General features: G+C 36.7%; 1 pseudogene; it reads right to left on the bottom strand.

Annotated features, from left to right (window-relative positions):
* Nucleotides 1-8,702: 8,702 nt before the first annotated feature.
* Nucleotides 8,703-10,172, bottom strand: LOC120129980 (annotated as a pseudogene).
* Nucleotides 10,173-12,346: the final 2,174 nt, after the last annotated feature.

The raw sequence follows: 12,346 nt of genomic DNA, 5'->3' as shown, positions 1-12,346 counted from the left end.
TTGTGGGTGATATGACGTGGCAATTTTATGTTGCACTTCGTATTTCTGTAATGCCTTGACAATTAACTTGTTGTCAAAGTGGGTGCCCTCGTCACTGATAATGCCTCTTGGTGCTCCAAATCGAGTGAAAATGTTCTTGTGAAGGAACTTGAGCATTGTCTTCGAGTCATTCCTTGGTGTCGCAATTGCTTCAACCCACTTGGATACATAGTCCACCGTGAGTAAAATGTATAAGTTTCCAAAAGAATATGGGAACGGTCTCATAAAATCAATGCCCCAAACATCGAATAGCTCTATCTCCAAAATATTTTGCAGTGGCATTTCGTGTCATCTGAAAATGTTCCCAGTACACTAGCATCTGTCACAAGCCTTGCAAAATTCGTGGGCATCCTTAAATAGCGATGGCCAGTAGAAGCCTGATTGGAGGACCTTGGCAGCAGTCCTCGCACCTCCAAAATGCCCTCCACAGGGTACTGTGTGGCAATGGTGTAAGATGTCGCGTTGCTCCTCTTCGGGGAAATACCGTCGAATCATTTGATCGACACATTGCTTGAACAAGTACGGCTCGTCCCAAAAATAGAACTTGGCATCATGCAGAAACCACTTTTTACCTTGACTGTTTAATTCATATAGAAAAACACCACTAACAAGAAAATTAATGAGGTCAGTGTACCAAGAAATTGCCGTGGCATATAAAAGTTTCTCGTCAGGGAATTCTTCTTTAATATCAAAAATTTCATGGCATTCAGAAATGTTTTCTAGCCTAGATAAATGGTCTGCAACCTGGTTCTCTGTATCTTTCCTATCAAATACCTCTAAGTCAAACTCTTGCAATAGTAATATCCACCTAATGAGTCTAGGCTTGACATCTTTCTTGTTCACTAAGTATTTTATAGCTGAGTGATCGGTGTGAACTATAACTTTGGTGCCTATCAAGTATGGCCTAAACTTGTCAAATGCAAATACCACAGCAAGTAATTATTTCTCAGTGGTGGTATAGTTTAATTGTGCCTCATTCAAGGTACGAATAGCATAATATATAACATGAAAGATTTTACCTCTACGTTGCCCAAGCACAGCTCCCACGATAAAATCACTTGCATCACACATTAGTTCGAATGGTGCCGTCCAATCTGGGGGAACTACGATCGGTGCAGAGATAAGTCTTTGCTTCAGCTCTTCGAATGCGCTATGGCATTTCTAATCGAACACGAATGGTTGGTTCTGTTGAAGCAGTGTGCACAAGGGCTTGGTTATTGTAGAGAAGTCCTTGATGAATCGTCTATAAAATCCAGCATGTCCAAGGAAACTCCAAATTCCCTTGACAGAAGTTGGTGGTGGTAGCTTCTCGATCACCTCGATCTTGGCCTTGTCAACCTCAATGCCCTTTGCATAAATTTTATGCCTAGAACAATGCCTTCAGTTACCATGAAATGGCATTTTTCCTAGTTCAGCACGAGATCGGCTTCCTCGCATCACTTCAGTACCTTTGCCAAATTGTCGAGGCATTTTTGAAAATCATCTCCAGAAACAGAAAAATCATCCATGAAAATTTCCAGGAAATCCTCAAACATGTCAGAAAATATGGCTTGCATGCAGCGCTGAAAAGTTATCGGGGAATTACAAGTCCAAAAGGCATTCTTCGAAAGCATATGTGCCATAAGGACACGTAAATGTTGTCTTTTCTTGGTCCTCCGGTGCGATGGCAATTTGATTATACCCCGAGTATCAGTCCAAGAAATAATAAAATGCCTTGCCAATAAGTCGATCCAGCATTTGATCGATGAACGGCAAAGGGAAATGATCTTTCTTGGTGGCCTTGTTGAGCTTGCGGTAGTCCATGCAGATTCGCCACCCGGTGACTGTGCATGTAGGTAGCAACTCGTTGTTTTCACTTGCCACCACGGTCGTGCCTCCCTTCTTTGGCACACATTGGATGGGACTCACCCAAGAGCTATCCGAAATGGGTAAATCAATTCATCACAACTTGCTTCATGATTGGGTTCAATCTTCGTTGTGGCTCTATGGATTTTCCATGGCATTCCTCTAACAGGATTTTGTACATGCAAATAGTTGGACTTATTCCCTTTAGATCTGCCATCATCCATCCTAACACTTTCTTATGTTGTGACAAAACACTTAGTAAACTAGATTCTTGGTTAGGAGTAAGGACAGAGGAAATAATCACATGCAAAGTTTCATTACTACCCAGATAAGCATATTTAAGATGTTGTGGCAAATTCTTAGGGTAGGAGCATGCTGTAATGAGGGATTGGAAGGAACAAATTCATCAAAATCCAAAGGTTCAAAACGCGTACATGGGCTAGCTTTGAGGAAGCTAGCCTGTTTTCCTCGATAGAAAAATCATTAGGCTCTTCAGCCTTTAAGTTATTGAATAGCCTCTCGTCAGGACTTAGCTGAATGAAGTTGTCATGGAAAAATTGATCTGTTTCTCTTGTGATTACTGTATCCACTTCTAAAATGCTCTGGAATTCTTCAGAATCATCCATGTGCTTGAGAGATCAAAAAACATTCATAGTGACACGTTGATCGGCCACTCTCATGGTTAGCTTGCCCCTCTCGCAGTCGATGATAATACGACCGATAGCTAGGAAGGGTCTCCCCAAGATGATGGGTGTTGTGGCATCGACCTCACAGTCTAGAATCAGAAAATCAACAGGAAAAACGAACTTGTCAACCCGCACGATGACATCTTTAATTCGCCCTTCAGGACGCACATGTGAACGATCGGCTAATTACAAGATGACGGATGTGGGTTTCGCATTTTCTATCCCAAGCTTTACGAAAATTGATTTAGGCATCAAGTTCACATTTGAGCCAATGTCACATAGTGTCTTCCCAACAAATTTGTCTCATATTGAACATAGGATGATAAAAATGCCCAGATCATGTCTCTTCGATGGCAGCTTGCCTAAGGATGAGCAAAATTCTTTTGCCGTGCAATTGTCTCGTGCTGCTCAGCATTTCTTTTCTTGGTCACAATCTCTTTGAGGAACTTATATATATAGGCATTTTTTCCATAGCTTCCGAAAAGGAACATTGATTTGAAGTTGACTTAGAATGTCAACAAACTTTCTGAATTGAATATCATCGTTATGCTTTTTCAGTCTTTGCGGAAAAGGAGGTGAGGGTCTGGCTTCCTGTACTGACGGGGTGAGAGCAGAATTTGCCTTGGAATTTTTGTTTCCTCCCTCAGTCACTTTACTTGATGAACTCTCCTTATACTCTTTCTCTGGTACTTCTTCTAGCACTTCTTGATCAGCTTGTACAGTCTCATGGGTGAATTATCCTTCGATCTTTCCCCAAACTTGTCTTCGACATTAATTCGTGTACCACTTCGTAGAGTTAGCACACTACAGTGTTTTTTTTACATGAGGTTTTGTGACTTCAGTGTCACTTGGAAGATGTCCTGGTCGTCGTTCTTGTAATGCTTCGGCAATTTGACCAACCTGATTCTCCAATGTCCTCAGCGATGAACTGTGGCTCTGAAGCAGAGCCCCTTGGTTTTTTATGGAGGTTGCATGGTCTTGCAGCATTGTCTTCGTTGTTGCTATGAACTCTTGCATTGTGACCTCCAAAGAACTGGTGTTAGATGAAGATGACCCTTCCTTGTTAGAATTATGCCATGGCATATTCGATTGAAATCCCTGGGAGTCATTGAAATTCTGCTGCCGAGCTGGTTGATGAGCATTGTTGGTTCCTTGGTTTCCCCATGAAAAGTTTGGATGTTGACGCCATCCATGATTATATGTGTTAGAATAGGGGTTGTTGTTGCCTCGGTTGAAGTTGCCTACATAATTGATGGATTCTTGATTGGTCGGGCAATCACTCTCATTGTGATTGTCGTGGCATAATAAACATGCTGAATGGGTTGCCTTTACTTCTCTCACCTCGCTTGGTCTTTGTAAATTCTTCAGCATATTGGTGATAGCATCAAGTTGGGCGGACATCGAATCCCTAGTGTCTAGCTCGAAAGCTCCATGTGATTTTCGCCCAAGTCCAAGCCTTGTGGATGAAAACTGATAATCATTTGTGGTAATCCTATCCAGAATGTCAAATGCCTCTGCTGGTGATTTGTCAAGTAAGGTCCCATTTGTCGAGGCATCTAGCATTATCCTCGTGGGTGCATTAACTCCATTGTAGAACATCACCACTTGCGTTCAATCTTGAAAACCATGATTCAAACATTTGCGAAACAATCCTTTGTATCTATCCCAACACTCATACATCGACTCGTCATCAGCTTGACGAAAAGAAGCAATGTCATTCCTTAGTTGGGTGTTCATGTTCGGAATATTATACCGCAGCAAAAACATTTTGCATAGATCAGTCCACGACTCCATTGAACCCGCTGGAATTCCACTCAACCAAGCTCTTGCTCGGTCACACAGAGAGTAAGGAAATAACTTTAGTTTCAAAACATCTTCCTGCACTCCTTGTTGGCGAAAGGAATCGCACACCTCCAAGAAGTTATGAATGTCTGGCATCTTCATTTGGCATGCCCCCAAATTTCCCTATGGCGTTTAGCATATTAAACATGACAGGTTTGAGCTCGAAGTGGGCTGCCTGAATTTTTGGTGCCACAATTCCAGGATTTAAGTCATCTAAGATCGGATTTAAGTGATCATGAATGACATGAGGTCGGGTTGCATTCCCAGTATTTAGATTTGCCTCGGCATTCTGATCATCCTCATGAACAATGTATTGATTTCCGATTTGATACATATTTGCACGTTGAGCACGTCTTCTTTGCCTAAAAAGCCTCTTGATCTCAGTTCAACCGGTTCTAATGGTTCGTCTGAATGTCTTCTATTCATACAACGCGAAAAACCTGAAAAAGATAAGGAAAATAAAAAGTAAAACTATCTAAAAAATTAAACAAGTAAAATAATAATGCTATGACAAAACAAATTAATTTCCAATTGACAATCCCCGGTAACGGCGCCAAAAACTTATCCGCTATTTGTGAGTACTATAAATGGTGCGGATATGTGTGCAAGTATACGCAATCGAACAAGTAATAAAGTGATGAGTGAGTATCGTTCTCCACAGGGATTGGGGAGATCTTGAGTAAAGTTTATGCACTATTCTAAAGTAACTAAGTATAGCTAATGATATTCACAAATGAGAATGTTGTGGCAAAATGGATGGAGATGTTGTGACAAATTAAATTGTGTTTAGTGCAAACAAATGGAAATGCAAAGGCAATATAAAATGTAAATATTGGATTTCATTATCAGGACTTTAGACTTCCTCACATGACAAGCTACTATGGGAATGAGTGATAGGAGTTACTTAGGAAATTTAAGTCTACTTCTCAGAATGATCTTACTTCTATGCCTAATCTTCCCGACAGAATCTACTAGGGTGCCCTATGCTATCTCTAGTAAGGGACTCGACAGATTGAAGATGCCTTGGAAAAACTGATTGGCGTTAGCTACTGCAGGAATCCTATTGGTCCAGATAACAGGATATGTCTCGACAATACCTTTTTGCGGCAGCATTAACATCTAACATATCGCTCATACACAACTCCTTTTAGTCGAATGAAATCTAACCTTATCTCTAAGGTGGATTAGCCTAGTTACTATCTAGAACCCCTTGCTTATATGGTTCCTCCCTAGTTTCTCTCGAACACTAAGGATGTCCTACCTAGACATTCTCTCGATCACTAAGTAATCTCCTAAAGAACGACTACTCTCGTAGCTCCTACAACCTTAAGGCGCTAAACTTCATAAACAAAACAGAATATAACATAGAAAAATAACTATTCATTAAAGAAAAACTTAAATATCCAAAATAAACTCCCACCAAATAGGATTAGTTCATGGTGGGGTTCGAAATAAGAAAGCACAAAGCAAGTTAATCATTCCTTACAACCCAAATAATAAATAACGAAAGCAAATAGCAAAAAGGAGGAAAAGCCTTCGACGTGCACTGCTGGAGCTTCCCTCGGCCACCACGAACAGTCCCAGCAATCTATCTCCTCTCAGACGCCTAGTTCGCCACTTCTATAGCCTGTCAACGGAGGAATGCCACGGAAAAAACGATTGACGGAAAAAGAGAACTTTTTCTCCAAATTTTTAGTTTCTTGGCGGCTGTCTAAAAATCTCCAAATCTCCCTCAAAAAGTCATGCTTCATCTTCTATTTATAGGGGAGAATGAACCTAGGGTTTTATGTTAAAATTAAACTAGCACCCTAAAGTTCATTCCTTTTATGTGAGAGTCGGTGCAAATATGGTAACTGGCCCCTCCATTATGGCTGATTGCAGAAAGCACTTTTTATGCCATGACAGCTAGCTCTTACTAAAAATACTCTTCTTTCGTTTTGATCGCTCTCGAAATGACAACTGGTTCGGCATTTGCATTCTGCTCAACAGTCTCCTTATGTCATGGCATTTCCCTTTTACTTTTCCTTGCTGCCAAATCCTGCACATCACCATACAAACACCTTCCCCATAAAGCAGCACTTATTACAAAATAAAATACCGCGGCAAACAGAATTTTACCACATGCAATTATATGCTCCTAAATGCATCTATATGATCCTATATGAGCTCTAAGACAGTCGATAACTTAAGTGAAAAGGTCCTAAATATGACCTTTTTACGGAGTTATCAAACCTCTTCTCTTTAACTAATCCGGATGGAAGATAAATGAAGAGACTGGTCTTTGGGTTCGAACTGGTGAGTAACCTCCGAAGCCGACGAAGCCGACGATGAGATGGAGCATCACGAGGAACAAGCACAACAAGAAGATCAAGTGCCTCCATACTTCCGATCATTTATGGAGAATCTTGATATGAGGCTCGCATCCATCGATTTCAATATGACTGCTACCAACGAGACGATGAACCGTCGTTTTGACTATTTGGACCAGAGGGTCGATGAACTTTCACGTGATGTGACCAATATTTGGACACATTTATCTCCTCCTGATCCACCAATGGACAATTAGGCCTTGTTTCTTGCTTAGCTTTATTAGATAAAATCTTCAAACTTATTGTTTTCAACATTTTGAATGCTTTTGGATTATTTGACTTTGATTGTTGGATGTTTGAATTTGTTTGATGGTTTATGGATGTTTGAACTTATATTTCTATATATTTGGTTTGGTTAAATTTATTCATTATTGCATCATTTACATCATGTTAGATATATGACCAATTTTGCCATGTCACATTGTTTATTAATATTGCTTATGAAAATAATGGCTAATATTTCTCTTGATTGTGATCTTAGCAGCTTAAAGCTTTAAAATCAATTGGCTAATGTTTTTTAAAACCTTGTTTAAAATCATTTAAAGGTCTTTTTGATTTAACAAAAAGGGGGAGAAGAGTTTTAAAGGGGAGAAGTGTTAAAGTAAGGGGGAGTAATTTCAAACTTGATTTCAAAATCTTAAAATTACTAAAATGTTTTGTTATATCAAAAAGGGGGAGATTGTTGAAAACATTTTGATATTTCGATATAAAAAATTAGTTAAATGAATTTTAAGATTTTCCAAAAGATTTTCTAAGTATATTCGATATAATTATTCGAATATCAAAATATTACTCCAAATCTTTCAAATGTCATTTTTAATCCTTACTCAAGTGTAAAATTAAGTTTTAATTTTAAAATAATTTCAAAACAATTTTACAAAGTATTTCGAACCGTTTCAAAGCCAAAAAATTCCAGATTGTCCAGAGGGAACCGATTCCCCCTGAATGGTTTGGCTCCGAGAAAAACAGAATGCTCGAAGGGAACCGATTCCCCCCAAGGGGTACCGATTCCCCCTGTTTAACGGTCAAATATTTGAATTTTACTCTTAGGGAATCGATTCCCTATGAGGGGGTATCGATTCCCCCCACGCTCCAAGTTGTTTTATTAATTGATTTCACACTAAAACGGCTCCATTGACTCCACTAATCATCCCCAACATTCAGAATCAATTGAAGGAGTATTTAAAAAGCTTAGAAGCTATTGATCAACAACAAGAAACAACAAGCAACAAGAATCAAGAGAGAATCAAAGAGAAAGCATCAAACCTCAAGTTTGAGCATTTTCAAGCCTATTTCATTCAATATTCATTTTTGCTTTCAAGAACACTTATTGTGCTCAATTGTATTATTCTTGAGTGTTCTTTCTTTGTTCTAGAATTGTACAAACAATCTACCTTGTGAGGATTTCCTTGTAAGTTTGCAAATTTGTAATCTTCTCTTTGAAAAAGAGTGTTCTCAAGAATTGGGGTATATTCTTGAGGGAGTTGTAAGGTTATCTCTTTAGCCTCAAAAGAAAGAAAAATTAGTGAATTTGTTGGAAAATCCTTAGTGTGGATAGCTAAGGTAGTGGACGTAGATTTGGTTGAGAAAGTCGAACCACTCTAAATCGCTTTGCAATTACTTTCAATTTTCTGCAAAAGCTTCTACCAAAATTTTAACTGTCAATTCACCCCCTCTTGGCCATATTCATTGATCGATTAACTCAACAGTTTCTTTATCTCTTTTTGTTCGATTCTCATTTCAGTGATGTGTATTGACATCCCAATTTTTTTTAATTTTTATATAAAATTAATATGAAATATTAAAAAATAAAATTAATATCTTTAAAAAATATTAAACTTAAAACTCTAATAAATCAGTTTACAACACACAAAGATCACAATTATAAACTTATAATGGTTGATGGACACGAGACATAAATCTAGTTAATGAATGGTTTGGAAGAAGAGAGCCATTTGGTGAAGTTATGGAGAGTATGAGCGTCGGCTCTGTAGTAAAATTGGGTGAAATTGAGGAGATCGGACCATGTGAAGTCAGGGTACGCTCTTTCACCTTGTACCAGATCCAGTGGAGGTCTCACCACCTTGTCTTCTCGTGGGCAAACAAAGAATGCCAGCGATGTTCTCGCCCTCTTGCTGTTCACCACCGCCCTGTGCACGCAACTCTTGTATTTCCCATTCGTCAATGCCTGCACCGTTTATTATCATTCGTTAAAGCCACTTTCTTTAATGGATCCCCCCATTGTACGTATCTGGGCCAACCCTTTTATACGACACCAGCAAGGGACAAATCACGCTGTCCCACATGAATATGTTTGTCATGTAATGACAGCGTTAATATCTCGTACTGTTTAAGAAAACAACAAAACAAATCGGAAATCTCCATGGAAATATATGAAACCTACCGTGAAGGTCTCACCGATATTGATTACTAGGGCATCCCGACGTGGTCGAACAATCTGCCATTTGTTGTGCGCAAAGATTTCCAAGCCCCCGACTTCGTCTTGGTGAAGAATGGTTAAAGATGTGGCGTCACAATGCGGACCAGTGCCGAAGGTAAGACCTGGCTCCGGGCATGGAGGATAATAGTTGCATCGCATGATCGACCCACCGTCCTCGAAGTACTTTTTATAGTGCAACCGATCAACTCCCAAGCTGATTGCTAGTATTTCCATCACTGATAGAGCTAACCTCTTCATTCCTTCACAATACTTTTGATACGTTATGCTACAAAATGGAGAGCTTTGTTGAGTAAGATTCTGTTGTTTTTATATATTTATCAATGAGCACAAATTAGGGTTAGGGTTATAAAATAATTACTTACCCCATTTCTTCAAAATCATCCCCTAGACTGGATTTAAACAAATCCACCACACTTGATTCCTTTATATCCTTTTGAACGGGAAAGTTAACGTTTCCTTCCAGGGTAAATTCGAAGAGAACCGATCCGAATGTGCATCGGAATAACTCAAGGTGTTTAATCCTGCTGTCGTCTTCGTCGTCTTTTGAGCCTTTAATTTGCAGGTAACAGGCAATCGGAAGAAACGATGGACGTGATCATATGCAGCATTAATGAGCCGGGAATCAACCCCGTGATTGATCACTTGAAAGCAACCGTGGGTTAAACAAGCAGCCCTAATGAGCTCGGCAGCCTGATGAATTGCCAATTCATCACCTCTAAAGCATCCTTCAAGATCTACAAGCGGTTCCGAGAGCTCTTGATGAGCATTAACTAAATCAACTTTGGGCCAAAGAAATTCTTTGGGTACGTTGGTTTGGTTTTGGAGAAAAGACGAGGCAATAGAAGAACTATGTTGGTTGATTGGTGTTTGATCTTGAATCTCAAGCTGAGAAGGAAGGAGATGAATTGATGCAGAGGCAGCTGATTCCATTAGGAAAACGAGAAATGGTGTTGAGTGTATGTGGATGCATGACAATAAGGTACGAGTGTTGCATTAAATATAGTAATTAATAGAAGCCGATTACAAGCTATTGATCTAATGCTGAAATGTCCTCTATCACCGACTAATACATATCAGATACTACAAAAGAGAAAGTGACCCTCCTAGCCTAGTTTGCTCCATTCGCAAATGTCAGGGTTCGAATATCTAACCTTGATTAAGAAATTTATTATTCATCCCACTAGACTAAATGATTGTTGGTAACTCTTTAAATATGTTAAATGTCACTCCTTTCGTCTCATTAAATTTATTTTATATTAATTATGTATATAATTTTAGGAAATAAATTTGATCACATGCGAGTTATTTAAAACGAGTGAATTAAACTAATTGTCCCAAAAAGTAATTGATAGATTTGTATTTATTTTCATAGATGTAAAAAAATGAGACATATATAAGGGTAAAAAGAAAATATAAGTGTTGTTATTTGTTGACTTTTTTAATAAGACATTTTAAAATAAAAAATGACAAATTTAATGGGACATAAAGAACATTTTTTAAGAATAATTATATAAATTATTCAAATTAAATTTTGAAAGTAGATGCAATCAAGAGTAAGATATAAAATTTTGACTCTAGAGTAATTTTAAACAAAAATAAAAATATGAATTGATTTTTAAATATGTCGAATATAAGATATACAATAATCAAACTAGAGACAATAATTTCTAAAAAATATTAAATTTTTAATACATATTCAAGAAATTTTTTAAGATTATAAAGACAATCAATCTTAACTTTTTTCAATGATTTATGTTAATCAACATCTAAAATTATCATGCAATATCATTAACCCAAAATTGTTCAATTAATAAAATTTAATCTTCTATAAAAGTCGTAATTCATTACAAGGAAAGCTACAATCTTAATTATATAAATATTAATCAATAAAACTTAAAAGGAAAAAAAATAAACAACAGATACAAATTAAAAAGGCATACTTGTAACTCTTGAAAGGTTGATGATATATTCCCAAGAGAAACTGAGAAAGTATGAGAGAATAAGAGAAATTTGAGGTGAAAAGTGGTAAATTTTGAAATGAAATAAATAGAGTTAATAATTTCATAATTTTAGTAAATGAAATGAGAATAAACAATTTTATAAAAGTGTTTTTAATTTATTTTATAGGGCCAAATTGTCACTTACATAACTTATTATGTTTTATAAAGTATTTAAAAAAATCATGGACCAATTTACCCACAATCATATATGTGGGAGGAAACTGTATTTTCAAAATTTTACTTTCATTTATATTCTCATTTTAAATTATTTAAAAAACTATATTTATTTTGGTCACAGCAGGAAACTGTCCTTTTTTAAGGAACCTCTCATATTTAAAATTCAAGCTGAGACAATAGAAGTAAAAAAATCAACACACAATAATTAGATTAAAATAAAAAATATATAATACATTCAGAGATCTAAAGAAGTTCAGAATATAACAAATCAATGGAAACATAAAAGAAAATATAATAAAAGGATCATAAAACAACATAAGGAACATAATACCACCAAATAAAGAAAGGAACTTAACTCGTAATTCATCGAAAATAAGAAAACAACCTCATATAGATGACACATGATAAGTTCTTTTTTTAATTTTAATAAAATTATTAATTTAAAAATATAATTAAATGTTAATAAGTTGAAACTGTCGTGTCAAATGATGATTACACCCAATAATAATGAGTATCATTTTTAAAATATATAAAAAAAATCTTTTAAAATTTCGAAATTGAAAAATATATAAAAAGATTAAAAAAAACGCTAGACATTTATATTTAGTTTCTAAGTTGAAATTTATATTAATAATAAAAAAATGATTATAAACCAATAAGATGAGAAGGAAGGGTGGAAAGGAAGGGAGCACTAACCAAATCCCATCAAGTCGTGAAAAACTTTATAGGACATTCTGATTGGAGAAATAAAACAAACAACGCAGGCCTCATAATGAAATAATGGAAATTTGGGTCCACGGATTTTATTCCCATTTTTTTGGGAGAACCACGTTTTAAAATATTTCTTTTGGTGGATCTAATGAGAAAGAAATCACTTCAAAAAAATTTAACAATAACGACGATATTTTATTAAAAAAATAATATAGT

The sequence above is a fragment of the Hibiscus syriacus genome, unplaced genomic scaffold (assembly GCF_006381635.1).
Source record: "Hibiscus syriacus cultivar Baekdansim isolate YM2019G1 unplaced genomic scaffold, ASM638163v2 tig00110505_pilon, whole genome shotgun sequence".
NCBI lineage: Eukaryota > Viridiplantae > Streptophyta > Magnoliopsida > Malvales > Malvaceae > Hibiscus > Hibiscus syriacus.
This window is presented reverse-complemented; position numbering and strand designations above follow the sequence as displayed.